This window comes from Phalacrocorax aristotelis, chromosome 24 (assembly GCF_949628215.1).
Source record: "Phalacrocorax aristotelis chromosome 24, bGulAri2.1, whole genome shotgun sequence".
Classification (NCBI taxonomy): domain Eukaryota; kingdom Metazoa; phylum Chordata; class Aves; order Suliformes; family Phalacrocoracidae; genus Phalacrocorax; species Phalacrocorax aristotelis.
In genome coordinates, this window is record NC_134299.1 from 910,889 (window position 1) to 931,169 (window position 20,281).

General features: G+C 56.6%; 1 long non-coding RNA gene across 1 annotated transcript; it reads right to left on the reverse strand.

The window, feature by feature from the left end:
* Positions 1–6,695: 6,695 nt before the first annotated feature.
* LOC142048068 (uncharacterized) lies at positions 6,696–10,303 on the reverse strand. Its single transcript, XR_012657389.1, has 3 exons — positions 9,766–10,303; positions 9,153–9,493; positions 6,696–7,256 (listed from the first exon to the last, which is right to left on the reverse strand). It is a non-coding gene; the product is annotated as an uncharacterized LOC142048068 (long non-coding RNA).
* Positions 10,304–20,281: the final 9,978 nt, after the last annotated feature.

Sequence of the window (20,281 nt, forward strand, 5' to 3'; positions counted from 1 at the left end):
CCTACACCCATCTCGGCGCGCAGCGCTTCTGAAGCTTTAAGCTGAAAGCCCTACCTTGACGCTTGGCCACACTAGAAGCAAGCCGTAGCTAGGACTCCACAGAAACACAGCAACACAAATTGCACACCCACAGCGGCGACAGCCTTGCAACTACTTAGACCAGGAACAACAGAGGAAAGTAAAACAGCTTCATCACCCGCACAGGAAAAGCGGCAGATGGAGGCAAAGGGTCAGCATTCATAGCCCTTACAGAACACAGGCGTTCTCTCTCCTTCCATTCCTAAACCCATCCCTTAGGTCTAAATATCGCAGCCCTGCTGTGGCAATAGCGAGAGCGGGGAACAAGAGCCCTGCCGCCGGCCGTTTGTGCGGCAGGGCACAAAAACAGAGGGACATGTTTTGCCACACACAACCCTGAATCTCCTGAAAATTTATGTTTACCAAAAATAGGCATTTGGAACATATTGCCAGAAACAAAACATTCGGCAATAAAACTTTTATGTGTTTGACACCCGCACATTTTTTGGGAACTTGCTATTTGCTTCCTGGTTTTGCTGGTCTTCCCTCAGAAGTTCTACCTGCAGCCAAGTTATTCCCACCCGCCCGACCGGTTCAAGCATTCACCTTCCTGGTATTACCAGCACATTGAGACACAGGCGAGGAACTTAACTGCTCTTCTAAAACTATCCAAATGACAATTACAGCCCTGAAAGAGGAGTGGAAGAGAAGAACAGGAGAGATCAGGCAGCAAAAATGCTCTGCAGGCTGCTGCCAGCCAACACTGCACTCTTTTGTTAAAGCCACCCCGCCCCCCCCAAATACAAACAAAAAAAACCCCCATGACTTCATGAAGTGCATGGTTTTTTTTTCCTTTTCAGTAGTCCTTTTGGAGCTCATCCCTGTCTCAGCATCTTGTCTTGTCAGAGCATGAAGTGCAGATGATCTGTATCCCGATGACATTTGCATGGGATGAATACATTTTCAGAAATAGACCCGATCCGTGAGACTCCTGTCACCTTTGTGGTTTTAATAATCGTAACTCAATTTTATCGACTGACACACTTGTGAGAAAACTAATTAACTTGAAACGTAGCCTCTCCTCGGGGAAAAAACGTGTTAGACACCAAATGAAACCGATTCAGAGCTCCAAACCACGATGGAGCCGATAGAGCTGTTGTGACTTAGTTTGGATGTTTAATTAATTGGTTAATAACTCTTCTAAGCAGCGCAGAATGAAGAGCTGGACCCAAAGAGGGTGCGCTGCGCTGGATCCAAAAAGCACCCTTCCTCCAGAGACCCGCCTCAGGTGGCGAGTTCGCTCTGGTGCATGCCGGCCTCCCGAACTTCGGGGTCTGATGTGACCGGACCCCCACCTCCGGGGAGGGTCCTCGTACCCTGCCCAACCCTTGCTTTCCCCTGCAGCCCCCGATGCCCCCACGCCACCCCCACAAGCAGCCAAACCGGCTTCTGCTTTTGGCCCCCAAACCAGCTCACTTTGGGACCGGTTCTGAGCCAAAAAGCCCAGCTGCTGAGCCTGTTCTCAAGTCCCAAAGGCACAGCACTTGACCTCTGCTCCTCAGCCCAAAACCACACCACTTAGTCCCCTCGCTCAGGCCCTCAAAACACACGACTCGATCTGTTTCAGGGCCCCGGCGTCAGCCACAGGAGCCTGCTCTCAAGGCCCAGGAACAGAAGAGCTGTGCTCTCCACGCTCAGGGACCAAACCAGCTGAACCTGGCTGCGTCCCGGCCCCCTCCGCAGTCCCCACGGGCAACGCTCAGGGCCGCGGAGAGCGCAGCCACCCCGCAGCCCTGCACCCCCACGGCCCACGCGCGCACTGTCGGGGAGGCCTTGGGAACTGAACTGCGCGGGCCCGGCCCCGCACCCCGGCGGGGCAGCCCAGCGCCGGCCCGGCAGCGCTTTCTTCCTGCTCTCGCAGGCCTCGTTTCCCCGGCAGCGCCGGCACCGCCGGGCCCGCACCCCAACCCCACAGAGGGCCGGGCCCGGCCCGCCTCCAGCAAACCGCGGCGGCAGCAGCCGGGGTCCCTGCCTGCCTCGCGGGCAAGGGGGGACCCGCCCGGCACCGCAGGAGCCCCCGCCGGGGTCGCCGCCGCCGCCGCCCGACCCCGACGAGGAGCAGCCGAGAGCCGGGTGGGGCTGCCCCTACTCCCCGGGGACGGGCACGGGCTCGGCCCCAAAACCCAACCACCGACCCACGACAGCGCTCGGCCCGGGGCCGCTGCTGCCCGCACCCCGCCGCCCCCCCGGGGGCTCCGCGGACCGGGAGACCCCACAGCCGAAGCCCGCCGACCCACAGCGCGCCCGGCCATGCGGCTCCTCACCTGCCCCCCGGCGCGGCTCCGGCTGCCCCACGGCCCGGCACGGAGCCGAACCCGGACACCGGACCATCCGCCGACCCCCCCAAACCCCGGACGCTCCGGGACGGTTCTCGTCCCTTTTCGCTCTGACGCCTCGAGCCGAGCCGGCCCCGCTCCTCCGAGCTACCGGCGGTGCCCGCTCGGCTGCTCGGGGCCGGGCCCTGTTCTCGCCCGGACGCGAGAAGCTGCCCCGGGGTCTCCTCGGTGCGTCCAGCCCCGTGCCGTGCCGGAGCGGGGAGAGCCGGGTACGAGCGCGGAGCCCTGGGGCAGGGGTTGCCCCAGTGCCGCCGACGGTGTGTGGGGGGGTGTCGTCGTCCCCCGCCCCACGCGGGGGGCGCACACACGGTACACCCGCGGGCAGGGGCATCCCCGGGGAGCCGTGCGGCCGGGCTGCGCCGTAGGAGGGGAAGGTGATGTTGGTTTCCCATTTTCCCCGCAAACTGATCCTCCCCCCTCCCCCGTACTGAGTTGCCCCCCCCCGGCCCCCCTTTTCCGCGCGTTACAGCCCGCGAAAAAGCTTTTAACAACCCGATCGACAACACTCCCTTTATCCCTCTTCCAGCAGTAGCAGCAGCAGCAGCGAGAGATTAAGCCAACTGCAGCAGAGAGGAGGAAGGCAAGGAGAGCCTTTTCAAGCAAGGGCAGGACAAAATGCACGGCGTGGACAGGCACAGGAGAGGCTGCATTATCTGGAAAGCACAACACCTCCCCAACGGCAGAAAATAAGGAACGAATTGTTTCCAAGGAGCTGCAGCAGACGAATCACCTTTTTCTTTATTGCACTCCTGCCATTTGTTATCCAAAGCGATAGGCTTCACCACCGGGCAGAAAATAGCCGCCTAGATTTACACGGACAACCAGAAACAATCAAGCCACCCAGCAAGAAGTTCGCAGCAGAGGTATAACCCATCAGCAGCTAAAACATTTGTTACGCAGGCACAACTAGGCACTAAACAAAGGCTTTCCAACACTGGAGGTCTAGAACAGGTAGACATTAGCACAGAAGCACAAGGGGCTCCGTCACACTGCACAAATCTCCCCGTGCCTACACACGCATACGTTCAGAAGTTAGTTAGCAGAAAACGCCCGACTCAGCCATTTGCCACAGTCACGAGACTCACGACATGACACACGAGGTGGGCTCAGAGTTTTAAGGCAAGAAATACCTCCCACGCCCCCCACCCGAGATCTTTCAGGGTCCAGACCTGCCATCTCCCCGCACCAAACGTAACCGGCCAAAGGGTTTCAGGTGACCCAAAACACAGTACACAAAAAATAACCGGGGAGAGCCCTACATTGTGGAAAAGCGAACGATGCCCGACCGGGGCTTCTCTGCGGGGCCCGGCCCCCGCCCCGGCACCCGGCCCGACCCGCACGGAGATACCCCCCGGCCCGCGCCAGGCCCCACCTCACACGGAGACCCACCCGCTGCCCGAACTCACCCACCAGCGCTCTCCGGCCCCCGGACACGGCCGCGCTGCTCTCTCAGGCGGCTGCCGCAGGCGAGGCTCGGGCACCGCCAGGCCTCCAGGCGTCCCGAGGGGCTGCCGGCCACCGCAGGGGATGGCTGCCGGCGGCCGGACCGCCGCGGCGCTCCCCGCCCAGCTCCCAGCAGGCTCCGCCGGCCGCGGGCTTCCCACGCCGGGCCGCAGAGGGGCCCCGGCACCGCACAGGGACGCCTCGCGACCCGGCCGCCACACGCACCGCTCCCGCCCCCGCTCCGCCGCGCCGCGCACGCGCCACCGGAAGCCCGAGCCCCGCGGGGCGGCCCTTAAAGGGCGGCCGGAAGGAGCGGCCCCCACCGGCCCCGCCCCCGCGCCGGACCGCCCCCGCGCCCAGCCGGTGAGCGCCAGCGCCCCCTGCTGGCCGGGCCGCGCTCAGCTCGCGAGGGCGCCGAGGGCCGGGCGGGGCGGGACGCGCCGGCTCGGGGCCAGCGCCTTCTCGGGGCGAGCGGGAAACCCCTGCGGGCCCCGGTCACGGCCGGGCAGAGCCGCGCGCCCTCCGAGAGCTGCTGAACGGGGCTGCCGCTCGTGACACATACCGAGCCGTCTGCGACGGGAGCGGGCAGAGGAGGAAGGGGCCGGCGGCCGCGGGGCCTGGCCGCAGGCGGGGGGGGGTGGGGGGCTGGGGCCCGTGGGGCCGCCCTGCTGGGTCACTGCCCTGCGCCGCACCGCGCTGGGGGCTGGGGCCCGACCGGCGCCGGGCGACCGGGGGCAGCCACGAGCAGAGGGCCTGAGCTTAGCCACGGCCTGCAAAACACCCCGAAGCATGAGACGCTGCAAGGCCAAGGTGGTCCTTGGCAATGGGGGCGCCTGGGCTCGGCCTCCGCCTTACCCGTCCTGGGTCTGCGTGGCGTTCCAGGGGAATGGTGTTTTCCTTGTGCGGAAGGTGGGCTGGCCGTTCGGCCGTGCCCCGGCCGTTACCGATCCTGCCAAAGGCGCTCGCACGTTCTGGCCCATTACTGCTGCGGTACCGCGCCGTAGCAGAAAGGTGTTGTGTTTTCTCACAAAAAGCCTCCTATGGTCAGTTGAAGAAATAACCTCCTTCCGTGGCACTGACTCTTTTTGTACAGTCCATAGCCGGCTTTCGGCTTTTGTCTTTACAGCATTCAGTTTGCTTTCTGCCAAGCTTTCTACCTGCTGTGAAACATTTGGATGTTTTTTTCTTGCTGGTTTTTTTTCCCCCTACTTGCTCCACAACTCCCACACCAACCACCCAGCGCGGCTCGCCTTTCAGCCCCCAGACCCAGGAGCCTTGCCCTGGGACGGCCCTTACATGTCAGCAGAGTTGTTCCAGCTCTCACCCTGTCCCTACCCAGCTGAGGACGTCTGTGTCCGTGGGGGACACCCAGACACTCCCCCTGCAGCGTGGCAGCCCCCTGCCCCGTCAGTGAAAACTGCGGCAATATCGGCTAAGTTTAAAAGCGTCGGCAGGAGGTGCAGAATACATAAATAAAGCGGCGGTTGGCTGCCGGGTATGGGTGCGATATAAATACATTTTGTTTACAGGCCTTCGTGCCTATTCAGCGTTGAACGGCACCGCAGCCCACCCAGCCCGGGGCTCGGAGAAGGGTCTCTCCAAGGGCACAACCTAAGGCAGCGCAGGAAGCCCAGCTGCCACGCTCCCAGTCGCTACGGGACGCTTGCTTACAGCTACACCGACGAGGGTACGGATGAGGCTGGAACTAGCAGAAATGCTGACTCTTCTGGCCTTTTATTTGTGGAAGGTACAGCGCGTGAGCCTCGGCGGCTCACAGGAGAAGCGCGCAGTGCTGCCTAACTCTCATTCTCAGCTCACGTACTACTGCCAAAGCTCCTGCCCTGTGCTGTGCCAGATGCCGGCTGGCGTGAGCACCTGGGCTCCTGAGGGACCCCCTTGTCCTGAGAGCCAGAGGTACTCACTTCCCTTTGCATGAGGCCTGTAGGAGATATACCCTGCAATTTAAAAAATCCGTATCAAATGTGGCAGACTCAAAAGAGGGCATTTTTAAAAAGGCAGGTTTGTTTTCTTTGTTAACTTTACGATCTACAGCCTAGCAAAGAGCTCCCTTTCAGTGTCAGTCGCTTGGCTTTCTCCCCTACTGACGAGGTCCCAGCCTCCCGGTGAGATCTCGCTGGAGATATTCTGAGTTTCCCTCAAGTACGGGGCTGCCCTGGCCCGAGGCCAGCGAAGAAGCTGACTTTGCCCGTGCCTGAATCAGCAACACGTCCAGCAGGCGACTTGCAGAGCCCAGGGAACCCTCGTAAAGAGGTTTGGGGGTGGGGCGCGCCACATCTGCGGCATCGGCCGTGGGAAAGGACCGGCGCAGTAAAACAGGTGGGTGAAACCGCGGTCCGCGCCAATACGTGCTGCTGCCTGGGGCATCACTTTGCTGCGGGTCAAGTCAGATGCTCTCTGTAAGAGTCAGTCAGGGTAAAGGCAGCAGCAGATTTCTTTTCTGCTCATTTTAACAAAGGCTGGACGGAGCCCATAGAGGAAGGCACTACGCGTCTTGCTGGGTTTGTTTCCCTGCCTTCTCGTAAGCTGTCGCGGAAACTTGCACGAGCAAAGCCTGTGCAAGCTGATGACAGCCACACACGGTTGAAGAGGGAGCAGACGGTGAGAGCAGAGGTGTGCGCTCAGGCTGTGCGCTGGAAGCTAATGCTAATGCTGCAAAATAAAGAGTGGATTTTCTTTTTTGGGTTTAGGTGAGCGCTAAACATGACATGTGCATATGTGCGTGTGTCTCTCGCAGGTTTTTGTCATACACCCCACCCTCCCACCCCAAAAAAACAACCCACACATGCCACGCGTTAAACAGTGGTTTTCCGTTGTACTTAGAAGTGCTTACATAGGTGTGTTGGTTTGTTACTTTTTTTAATGCAGAAACAGCAATACGATAGATTTAATACAGCTAGCAATTAGATGGGTGTAGCTTTAGAGCGTCGGCTGTTTACAAAGCAACCGCACACCTTCTTTAACTCACAGTTTAAACAAGTAAACTTGCAGTGCATCACACGTGCTTTGTACAGTCACGTTCCACACGGCAGGCCAGATGCTTCACCCTGCCTTGTCCTTGTTGTCCTGACTCCAACGGGACCGCCGAGGCCATCCTGGGGACAGCGCCGCTTTCTAGCAGCTGGGTTGCTTGCCTGGACGCCCCACAGACAAAGAGTCATTTCCCCACTGAACCTCTTCTCAAATAATTTCCTAGCCCTGCAGGCCCCACGTCCTTTGGTTCATATTTCCTTTTTTCCGGGCTTGATGCACAGGACCGACGATTTCCAGAAATAGAAACAGAGGCTGATTCAGTCCAGGCTCAACATTCTCTGACCTAAACCAAACTGTCTTCGAAGAGATAGCTGTACCGTAGGCACCACCTCGGGAACAGAAGTTGCCCTGTCATTAAAAAAAAAAAAAAAGAAGGAAAACAAGGCATTTCAGGCTGAGGAGGCTGAGCGGTGTGCTGGGGGCGGTGGGGGTTGGAAAGAAACAGTTCAGACGATTAGAGCGAGCTTAGCGTTGCAAAGCGTGCCATTATTTTTAATTTGGCAGTCAGAAGACAATAGATTCTGACACTGATTTCCTGTGTGCTGCGGGAGTTCTCGCCTCAGCATTCCTGTGCACCATTTTACTTTTGTGTCCCGTCCGCTTCGCTTTTGCGCTGTAGCTCTCCGGTTCTAGCTACGCTTCCCACCACCCCCATTACTCTTTGACAAGCCCAGCTCTCACTGTGCTTCCCTTCCCTTCCCTTCCCTTCCCTTCCCGTATGCGCGTGCAGGGAAAAGCCCGCGCGTCTGCCACTACAGGACACGCTCTGGGAGGCAGGAGAGATGACGACGCTCCCTGACAGAGGACACAGCTGAGGGGCGGTCCGCCGGGGCTGGGGAGATGGCAGCACCTTCCCTCAGCTGCCCCATCCGAGCACAGGTGCAGGTGAGCACTGAGGAGAGACAAGCAGGCAGGAGCCGCAGAGCGAGAGAGAAAATAAAATTCACGGGTGGGTGCTACTTGCGTCTCATTTTTAGCGCAAGGGATGAATTCTCAGCACATTCTTGGAGCTGCCCCTTTGGGACTCACGGAGAAGAGGGAGGTTGGCCACGCGGTGCAGCCCAGCTCTGCTTCCCCTAAACGGTTTTACTGTTCAGGTGTTGCCCTAATCTGGCCGGTACCCCTGCAAAGAGTTTGGGATTTCTGCTGCCTCTCCGGGCCAGCCGCAGACCCTGACTTCATCGCAGCGAATGACCCTGCGCTCGTCAGAGCGGTTGCCGAGTCACATCCCGCTGCCTTCCCTGCAGAACCGGTGACCCTTTTTCAGCCCTTGCCCCCTCTTCTCTCCGCTCGTTGCCCATCCCTTTATCAGTGCCGGCACCGATCCTGCCTCCAGCTCGCCCTGTCTCCACCTGCGAGCGCCCAACAGGAGCTAAATGTCTCCTCAAGGACGCACGGAAGAGACGCGCAGGTAACCCAGCACAGACCCCCTGCAAACATCTTCTTTCCATTTTCTTTCCTCTCCTGACACGAAGAGATGACTTAGGAAAAAGCGTACTGCTCACACTTCACCTGCACTGCTTCTACTTTCACTTTCGCTCTCCTTGGCAGTAATTAATAGCGGTGGCTGGGGGGGCTGGGGCATTCCCCCAAAGCGGCTGCAGTTACATCCGGGCGGTTGTGGCACTCCATTAGCTCTGTAGTTTTTAAATCTAAATCTTCTGGAATTGTTAGTTCTGCTCAGGAATCACCCGTACCTGCAAATTTTCTTAATAGCTACGCTTGACCCCAGCCACTGTTTAACAGCTCACCTTTATTTCTCTTCATTTAAGAACCTAAAGCTTCGTTTACTGCTTGGGTTGGAAGCAGGAGCTGTCGCTGCCTCTGAACTTTCTAACAGCCCTGTTACAATTTCAGTACTACCCGCTCCCAATTTAGCTTTCCGGGTCGATTTTCATTCTAGATTCGAAAATTTCCTTATTTTGTTTCTGATCAGGAGTCATTAATGCCTGCAGTTGATTTAGTAACGGCTGTATTTAGATTGAGCTATTAATGACTCGCAACTCTATTTATGGCATAAAAAAGGACTGCCTTTATTTTTTTTAACTACAGATTAGGAATAATGACTGCCTGGTTTGTTCAGTAATAGGTGTGATTAAATTTAGTCACGACTCCTCCCTAAATAATATGTATTTATTTGCACTCTAACAATTTAACCTTCCCTTTACCGGCCAGGGGCACCGACAAGTGCCCGTGCGTACCTCCGCTCCCCCTGCGCCGGCTCCCCAGGGAACAGCCTCTTACCCTGACCAGAGTCTGCAGCGGCCCGTTGTCATCCCAGCTCCTCGCCCTCGAGAAAGCGGCCGCCTGAAGCGGCGGCAGCTCCGCTGCTGCCCAGAGGGGACGGAAATGGCGCGGGGTAAAGCTCTCCGGGCCGCCTGCGTCCCGCGCGGAGGCGGTGACCTCAGCAGCCTGTACGCTGTTGGGGCCGAGCCAACAACCTGAGGAGGAGTCGCAGGGCGTAGCTGTTTCTGCAACAACCACGCTTTCCCGCCTGGCTGGACAAGAAAGCGGGGCCTGCGGGGGCCTGGAGAGGCAGCATCGCTGCAGGTTGTGCCACGGCTGTTGAGAGGCCAAGGCAACACCTGAAACAGTGAACGGCACAACTAGTGAAAACCCCCAAGGTTCCGGGTTCAGTAAAGACAGGAATTGCAGCAGCACAATAAAATGATCTCACGAGGGGAAAAAAAACAGCAAAGCAAAAACCAAACCCCAAACAGAACACCATACCACTAACCCGTCTCACCGCCCCCTCAGCGCCCAAAACAGCATCCTGGGAGAAAAAAAGCAAAGCAGGCCACAAGGGACCTTTCTAGTACAGATGCCGCCAAAGAGTGCCAAGCTCTGGAATCCTTACCTCAGGCAACGCCTCCGCTTCTCTAAACGCCAGAGCACGCCTGCCCGGGGGGCTGAGACAGCCCCAAAGCTGCGACCGCCCGAGGGAACACGGGAGCACCGACGCCAGAGAAGCCCAGGGCCAGAGCCGGGGCTCTTCGACCCCCGGGCCCCGCCCCCGCCCTTCCCACAGCGCCCCGCGAAAGGGGCGGGCCGAGCCCCCCGGGGGGTGAAGGCCCCGGGAGCCGTACGAGAGCCGCCTGGAGTTCCCGGCACGGGAGGGAGGGGGGAGAGAAAACACCCAAACCGAGCCCCCCGAGCGGAGCAAACACAGGCTCGGGCTGTTGCCGGGGGGCGGGGCCTGTCGCTAAGGGGAGAGAGCCGGCACCGCCCCCCGGGCCGTTGCCGGGGGGTGGGGCCTGTCGCTAAGGGGAGAGAGCCGGCACCGCCCCCCGGGCCGTTGCCGGGGGGTGGGGCCTGTCACTAAGGGGGTGTGTCCAAAGGGACGCTGGCAATGCCCCTGGAGCCATCACCAAGGGCAGGGCCTGTTGCTATGGAGGGTGGGGCCAGGCAGCACCAGCAACACCCCCAGGCTGTCACCAGGGGGTGGGACCTGTTGCTAACTGGGGATGCTGGGGAGCACACGAGCACGGCCCCACCCCACCAGGCCCTCGCCAGGGGGCGGGGCCTGTCGCAAAGGTGGGTGGGGCCAGAGGGGTCAGATATCAGCCCGCGCGTATAGACCAGTGCGTCCCAGTAATGACCAACATGCCACACAGTATGGATCCCAGTACATCCCAGCTCCCTCCCAGCGACGCCCAGTACATCCCAGTTCCCTCCCAGTACATCCCAGTTGCCTACCAGTGCAGCCCAGTACATCCCAGATCCCTCCCAGTCCGTCCCAGTTCCTTCCCAGTCCGTCCCAGTACATCCCAGTTCCCTCACAGTACATCCCAGTTCCCTCCCAGTTCACACACAGTTCACTCCCAGTTCCATTCCAGTACATCCCAGTACATGCCAGTTGCCTCCCAGTTTCCTCTAAGTACATCCCAGTACTTCAAAGTTCCCTCCCAGTACATCCCAGTTCCCTCACAGTACATCCCAGTACTTCACAGTTCACTCCCACTACATCCCAGTACGTCCCGGTTCCCCCTTGGTACATAACACTTCCCTCCCAATACATCCCAGTTCCCTCCCATTACATCCCGATTCCCTCCCAGTACATCCCAGTTCCCTGCCAGTATGTCCCAGTACATCCCAGTTCCCTCACAGTACATCCCAGTTCCCTCCCAGTACATCCCAGTACATCCCAGTTCCCTCCCAGTACATACCAGTTCCCTCCCAGTACATCCCAGTACATCCTGGTACATCCCAGTTCCCAACCAGTATATCCTACTACATACCAGTTCCCTCCCAGTTCCATCCCAGTTCCATCCCAGTTCCATCCCAGTTCCATCCCAGTACTTCACAGTTCCCTCCCAGTACATCCCAGTTCCCTCTAAGTACATCCCAGTACTTCACAGTTCCCTCCCAGCACATCCCAGTACGTCCCAGTTCCCCTCAGTACATAACACTTCCCTCCCCGTACATAACAGTACATCCCAGTGTCCTCACACTACGTCCCAGTTCCCTCACAGTACATCCCAGTTCCCTACCAGTACATCCCAGTTCCCTCCCAGTTCCTTCCCAGTACATAACAGTTACCTCCCAGTACATCCCAGTAGATCCTGGTACATCCCAAATCCATGCCAGTTCCACCCGGTACAACCCAGTACAAGCCTGTACATCCTAGTTCCTCCACGGTACATCCCTGTGCATCCCCGCACATTGTAGTGCCTCCCAGTACATCCCAGGTCCCTCCCAGTACTGGGAGGGACCTGGGATGTACTGGGAGGGAACTGGGATGTACTGGGATGTAATGGGACGGAACTGGGATGTAATGGGACGGAACTGGGAAAGAAGTGGTAGTGAACCGGGAGGGAATTGGGATGTATGGGGATGAACTGGTAGGGAACTGGGATGTACTGGCATGGAACGGGGATGTATTGGGATGTACAGGAACGGAACTGGAATGTACTGCGATGTACTGGGAGCAAACTGGGATTTACTGGGATGTACTGGGAGGAAACTGGGATATACTGGGAGGAAACTGGGATATACTGGGAGGAAACTGGGAGGGAAGTGGGTGTCAACTGGGACATTCCAGTTTCCTCCCAGTACATCCCAGTTCCCTACCAGTGCAGCCCAGTACATCCCAGTTCCCTCCCAGTCCGTCCCAATCCCCTCCCAGTCCATCCCAGTTCCCTGCCAGTATGTCCCAGTACATCCCAGTTCCCTCCCAGTACATCCCAGTTCCCTCCCAGTACATCCCAGTTCCCTCCCAGTTCCCTCCCACTACATCCCAGTACATCCCAGTTCCCTCCCAGTACATACCAGTTCCCTCCCAGTACATCCCAGTTCCCTCCCGGTACATCCCAGTTCCCACCCAGTACATCCTACTACATACCAGTTCCCTCCCAGTTCACTCCCAGTACATCCCAGTACTTCACAGTTCCATCCCAGTACATCCCAGTACGTCCCAGTTCCCCTCAGTACATAACACTTCCCTCCCAGTACATAACAGTACATCCCAGTGTCCTCACAGTACGTCCCAGTTCCCTCCCAGTACATCCCAGTTCCCTACCAGTACATCCCAGTTCCCTCCCTGTTCCTTCCCAGTACATAACAGTTACCTCCCAGTACATCCCAGTAGATCCTGGTACATCCCAAATCCCTGCCAGTTCCACCCGGTACAACCCAGTACAAGGCTGTACATCCTAGTTCCTCCACAGTACATCCCAGGGCATCCCCGCACATTGTAGTGCCTCCCAGTACATCCCAGTTCCCTCCCAGTACTGGGAGGGACCTGGGATGTACTGGAAGGGAACTGGGATGTACTGGGAGGGAACTGGGATGTGCTGGGATGTAATGGGACGGAACTGGGATGTAATGGGACGGAACTGGGAAAGAAGTGGTAGTGAACCGGGAGGGAATTGGGATGTACGGGGATGAACTGGTAGGGAACTGGGATGTACTGGCATGGAACGGGGATGTATTGGGATGTACAGGAACGGAACTGGAATGTACTGCGATGTACTGGGATGTACTGGGAGCGAACTGGGATTTACTGGGATGTACTGGGAGGAAACTGGGATATACTGGGAGGCACTGGGAGGGAAGTGGGTGTCAAGTGGGACATTCCAGATCCCTACCAGTACATCCCAGTTCCCTACCAGTATGTCAAAGTACATCCCAGATCTCTCCCAGTCCGTCCCAGTTCCCTACCAGTCCGTCCCAGTTCCCTCCCAGTACATCCTACTACATACCAGTTCCCTCCCAGTTCACTCCCTGTACATCCCAGTTCCCTCCCAATTCCTTCCCAGTACACAGCAGTTACCTCCCAGTACATCCCAGTTCCATCCCAGTACATCCCAGTACTTCACAGTTCCCTCCCAGTACATCCCAGTTCCCTCTAAGCACATCCCAGTACTTCACAGTTCCCTCCCAGCACATCCCAGTACGTCCCAGTTCCCCTCAGTACATAACACTTCCCTCCCAGTACATCCCAGTACATCCCAGTAGATCCTGGTACATCCCAAATCCATGCCAGTTCCACCCGGTACAACCCAGTACAAGCCTGTACATCCTAGTTCCTCCACAGTACATCCCAGGGCATCCCCGCACATTGTAGTGCCTTCCAGTACATCCCAGGTCCCTCCCAGTACTGGGAGGGAACTGGGATGTACTGGGAGGGAACTGGGATGTACTGGGATGTAATGGGACGGAACTGGGATGTAATGGGACGGAACTGGGAAAGAAGTGGTAGTGAACCGGGAGGGAATTGGGATGTACGGGGATGAACTGGTAGGGAACTGGGATGTACTGGCATGGAACGGGGATGTATTGGGATGTACAGGAATGGAACTGGAATGTACTGCGATGTACTGGGATGTACTGGGAGCGAACTGGGATTTACTGGGATGTACTGGGAGGAAACTGGGATATACTGGGAGGCACTGGGAGGGAAGTGGGTGTCAACTGGGACATTCCAGATTCCTCCCAGTACATCCCAGTTCCCTACCAGTGCAGCCCAGTACATCCCAGATCCCTCCCAGTACATCCCAGTTCCCTCCCAGTCCGTCCCAGTACATCCCAGTACATCCCAGTTCCCTCACAGTACATCCCAGTTCCCTCACAGTTCACACACAGTTCACTCCCAGTTCCATTCCAGTACATCCCAGTACATGCCACTTTCCTCCAAGTAAATCCCAGTTCCCTCCCACTACATCCAAGTTCCCTCCCACTTCCCTCTAAGTACATCCCAGTACTTCACAGTTCACTCCCAGTACATCCCAGTTCCCCCCAGTACATAACAGTTCCCTCCCAGTACACCCCAGTACATCCCAGTTCCCTCCCAGTATGTCCCACTACATCCCAGTTCCCTCCCAGTCCATCCCAGTTCCCTCCCAGTAAATCCCAATTCCCAACACTTTCCACCCAGTACATACCAGTTCCCTCCCAGTACATCCCAGTTCCCTCTAAGTACATCCCAGTACTTCACAGTTCCCTCCCAGTACATCCCAGTTCCCTCTAAGTATATCCCAATACTTCATAGTTCCCTCCCAGCACGTCCCAGTACGTCCCAGTTCCCCTCAGTACATAACACTTCCCTCCCAGTACATCCCAGTACATCCCAGTGTCCTCACAGTACATCCCAGTTCCCTCCCAGTACATCCAAGTTCCCTCCCAGTTCCCTCCCAGTACATAACAGTTACCTCCCAGTACATCCCAGTACATCCCAGTAGATCCTGGTACATCCCAAATCCCTGCCAGTTCCACCCGGTACAACCCAGTACAAGCCTGTACATCCTAGTTCCTCCACAGTACATCCCTGGGCATCCCCGCACATTGTAGTGCCTCCCAGTACATCCCAGTTCCCTCCCAGTACTGGGAGGGACCTGGGATGTACTGGGAGGGAACTGGGACGTACTGGGAGGGACCTGGGATGTACTGGGAGGGAACTGGGACGTACTGGGAGGGAACTGGGACGTACTGGGAGGGAACTGGGATGTACTGGGATGTAATGGGACGGAACTGGGATGTATTGGGAGGCACTGGGAAAGAAGTGGTAGTGAACCGGGAGGGAATTGGGATGTACTGGGATGAACTGGTAGGAAACTGGGATGTACTGGCATGGAACGGGGATGTATTGGGATGTACAGGAACAGAACTGGAATGTACAGCGATGTATTGGCATGTACTGGCAGCGAGCTGGGATTTACTGGGATGTACTGGGAGGAAACTGGGATATACTGGGAGGAAACTGGGATATACTGGGAGGCATTGGGAGGGAAGTGGGTGTCAACTGGGACATTCCAGTTTCCTCCCAGTACATCCCAGTTCCCTACCAGTGCAGCCCAGTACATCCCAGTTCCCTCCCAGTCCGTCCCAATCCCCTCCCAGTACATCCCAGTTCCCTGCCAGTATGTCCCAGTACATCCCAGTTCCCTGCCAGTACATACCAGTTCGCTCCCAGTACATCCCAGTTCCCTCCCAGTTCCCTCCCACTACATCCCAGTACATCCCAGTTCCCTCCCAGTACATCCCAGTTCCCTCCCGGTACATCCCAGTTCCCACCCAGTACATCCTACTACATACCAGTTCCCTCCCAGTTCACTCCCAGTACATCCCAGTACTTCACAGTTCCCTCCCAGTACATCCCAGTACGTCCCAGTTCCCCTCAGTACATAACACTTCCCTCCCAGTACATAACAGTACATCCCAGTGTCCTCACAGTACGTCCCAGTTCCCTCACAGTACATCCCAGTTTACTCCCAGTACATCCCAGTTCCCTCCCTGTTCCTTCCCAGTACATAACAGTTACCTCCCAGTACATCCCAGTACATCCCAGTAGATCCTGGTACATCCCAAATCCCTGCCAGTTCCACCCGGTACAACCCAGTACAAGCCTGTACATCCTAGTTCCTCCACAGTACATCCCAGGGCATCCCCGCACATTGTAGTGCCTCCCAGTACATCCCAGTTCCCTCCCAGTACTGGGAGGGACCTGGGATGTACTGGAAGGGAACTGGGATGTACTGGGAGGGACCTGGGATGTACTGGGATGTAATGGGACGGAACTGGGATGTAATGGGACGGAACTGGGAAAGAAGTGGTAGTGAACCGGGAGGGAACTGGAATGTACGGGGATGAACTGGTTGGGAACTGGGATGTACTGGCATGGAACGGGGATGTATTGGGATGTACAGGAACGGAACTGGAATGTACTGCGATGTACTGGGATGTACTGGCAGCGAGCTGGGATTTACTGGGATGTACTGGGAGGAAACTGGGATATACTGGGAGGCACTGGGAGGGAAGTGGGTGTCAACTGGGACATTCCAGTTTCCTCCCAGTACATCCCAGTTCCCTACCAGTGCATCCCAGTACATCCCAGATCCCTCCCAGTACATCCCAGTTCCCTCCCAGTCCGTCCCAGTACATCCCAGTACATCCCAGTTCCCTCACAGTACATCCCAGTTCCCTCACAGTTCACACACAGTTCACTCCCAGTTCCATTCCAGTACATCCCAGTACATGCCACTTTCCTCCAAGTAAATCCCAGTTCCCTCCCACTACATCCAAGTTCCCTCCCACTTCCCTCTAAGTACATCCCAGTACTTCACAGTTCACTCCCAGTACATCCCACTTCCCCCTCGGTACATAACAGTTCCCTCCCAGTACACCCCAGTACATCCCAGTTCCCTCCCAGTATGTCCCACTACATCCCAGTTCCCTCCCAGTCCATCCCAGTTCCCTCCCAGTAAATCCCAATTCCCACACTTTCCACCCAGTACATACCAGTTCCCTCCCAGTACATCCCAGTTCCCTCTAAGTACATCCCAGTACTTCACAGTTCCCTCCCAGTTCACTCCCAGTTCCCTCCCAGTACATCCCAGTTCCCTCTAAGTACATCCCAATACTTCATAGTTCCCTCCCAGAACGTCCCAGTACGTCCCAGTTCCCCTCAGTACATAACACTTCCCTCCCAGTACATACCAGTACATCCTAGTGTCCTCACAGTACATCCCAGTTCCCTACCAGTACATCCCAGTTCTCTCCCAGTTCACTCCCAGTACACAACAGTTACCTCCCAGTACATCCCAGTACATCCCAGTAGATCCTGGTACATCCCAAATCCCTGCCAGTTCCACCCGGTACAACCGAGTACAAGCCTGTACATCCTAGTTCCTCCACAGTACATCCCAGGGCATCCCCGCACATTGTAGTGCCTCCCAGTACATCCCAGTTCCCTCCCAGTACTGGGAGGGACCTGGGATGTACTGGGAGGGAACTGGGACGTACTGGGAGGGAACTGGGATGTACTGGGATGTAATGGGACGGAACTGGGATGTATTGGGAGGCACTGGGAAAGAAGTGGTAGTGAAACGGGAGGGAATTGGGATGTACTGGGATGAACTGGTAGGAAACTGGGATGTACTGGCATGGAACGGGGATGTATTGGGATGTACAGGAACAGAACTGGAATGTACAGCCATGTATTGGCATGTACTGGCAGCGAGCTGGGATTTACTGGGATGTACTGGGAGGAAACTGGGATATACTGGGAGGAAACTGGGATATACTGGGAGGCATTGAGAGGGAAGTGGGTGTCAACTGGTACATTCCAGTTTCCTCCCAGTACATCCCAGTTCCCGACCACTGCAGCCCAGTACATCCCAGTTCCCTCCCAGTCCGTCCCAATCCCCTCCCAGTACATCCCAGTTCCCTGCCAGTATGTCCCAGTACATCCCAGTTCCCTCCCAGTACATACCAGTTCGCTCCCAGTACATACCAGTTCGCTCCCAGTACATCCCAGTTCGCTCCCAGTTCCCTCCCACTACATCCCAGTACATCCCAGTTCCCTCCCAGTACATCCCAGTTCCCTCCCAGTACATCCCAGTTCCCACCCAGTACATCCTACTACATACCAGTTCCCTCCCAGTTCACTCCCAGTACATCCCAGTACTTCACAGTTCCCTCCCAGTACATCCCAGTTCCCCTCAGTACATAACACTTCCCTCCCAGTACATACCAGTACATCCCAGTGTCCTCACAGTAAGTCCCAGTTCCCTCCCAGTACATCCCAGTTCCCTCCCAGTTCACTCCCAGTACATAACAGTTACCTCCCAGTACATCCCAGTAGATCCTGGTACATCCTAAATCCCTGCCAGTTCCACCCGGTACAACCCAGTACAAGCCTGTACATCCTAGTTCCTCCACGGTACATCCCAGGACATCCCCGCACATTGTAGTGCCTCCCAGTACATCCCAGTTCCCTCCCAGTACTGGGAGGGAACTGGGACGTACTGGGAGGGAACTGGGACGTACTGGGATGTAATGGGACGGAACTGGGATGTATTGGGAGGCACTGGGAAAGAAGTGGTAGTGAAACGGGAGGGAATGGGGATGTACGGGGATGAACTGGTAGGAAACTGGGATGTACTGGCATGGAACGGGGATGTATTGGGATGTACAGGAACGGAACTGGAATGTACTGCGATGTACTGGGATGTACTGGGAGCGAACTGGGATTTACTGGGATGTACTGGGAGGAAACTGGGATATACTGGGAGGAAACTGGGATATACTGGGAGGAAACTGGGATATACTGGGAGGCATTGGGAGGGAAGTGGGTGTCAACTGGGACATTCCAGTTTCCTCCCAGTACATCCCAGTTCCCTACCAGTGCAGCCCAGTACATCCCAGTTCCCTCCCAGTCCGTCCCAATCCCCTCCCAGTACATCCCAGTTCCCTGCCAGTATGTCCCAGTACATCCCAGTTCCCTCCCAGTACATACCAGTTCCCTCCCAGTACATCCCAGTTCCCTCCCAGTTCCCTCCCACTACATCCCAGTACATCCCAGTTCCCTCCCAGTACATACCAGTTCCCTCCCAGTACATCCCAGTACATCCTGGTACATCCCAGTTCCCACCCAGTACATCCTACTACATACCAGTTCCCTCCCAGTTCACTCCCAGTACATCCCAGTACTTCACAGTTCCCTCCCAGTACGTCCCAGTTCCCCTCAGTACATAACACTTACCTCCCAGTACATAACACTACATCCCAGTGTCCTCACAGTACGTCCCAGTTCCCTCCCAGTACATCCCAGTTCCCTCCCTGTTCCTTCCCAGTACATAACAGTTACCTCCCAGTACATCCCAGTAGATCCTGGTACATCCCAAATCCCTGCCAGTTCCACCCGGTACAACCCAGTACAAGCCTGTACATCCTAGTTCCTCCACAGTACATCCCAGGGCATCCCCGCACATTGTAGTGCCTCCCAGTACATCCCAGTTCCCTCCCAGTACTGGGAGGGACCTGGGATGTACTGGAAGGGAACTGGGATGTACTGGGAGGGACCTGGGATGTACTGGGATGTAATGGGACGGAACTGGGATGTAATGGGACGGAACTGGGAAAGAAGTGGTAGTGAACCGGGAGGGAACTGGAATGTACGGGGATGAACTGGTTGGGAACTGGGATGTACTGGCATGGAACGGGGATGTATTGGGATGTACAGGAACGGAACTGGAATGTACTGCGATGTACTGGGATGTACTGGGAGCGAACTGGGATTTACTGGGATGTACTGGGAGGAAACTGGGATATACTGGGAGGCACTGGGAGGGAAGTGGGTGTCAACTGGGACATTCCAGTTTCCTCCCAGTACATCCCAGTTCCCTACCAGTGCATCCCAGTACATCCCAGATCCCTCCCAGTACATCCCAGTTCCCTCCCAGTCCGTCCCAGTACATCCCAGTTCCCTCACAGTACATCCCAGTTCCCTCACAGTTCACACACAGTTCACTCCCAGTTCCATTCCAGTACATCCCAGTACATGCCACTTTCCTCCAAGTAAATCCCAGTTCCCTCCCACTACATCCAAGTTCCCTCCCACTTCCCTCTAAGTACATCCCAGTACTTCACAGTTCACTCCCAGTACATCCCAGTTCCCCCTCGGTACATAACAGTTCCCTCCCAGTACACCCCAGTACATCCCAGTTCCCTCCCAGTATGTCCCACTACATCCCAGTTCCCTCCCAGTCCATCCCAGTTCCCTCCCAGTAAATCCCAATTCCCAACACTTTCCACCCAGTACATCCCAGTTCCCTCCCAGTACATCCCAGTTCCCTCTAAGTACATCCCAGTACTTCACAGTTCCCTCCCAGTTCACTCCCAGTTCCCTCCCAGTACATCCCAGTTCCCTCTAAGTACATCCCAATACTTCATAGTTCCCTCCCAGAACGTCCCAGTACGTCCCAGTTCCCCTCAGTACATAACACTTCCCTCCCAGTACATACCAGTACATCCCAGTGTCCTCACAGTACATCCCAGTTCCCTCCCAGTACATCCCAGTTCACTCCCAGTACACAACAGTTACCTCCCAGTACATCCCAGTACATCCCAGTAGATCCTGGTACATCCCAAATCCC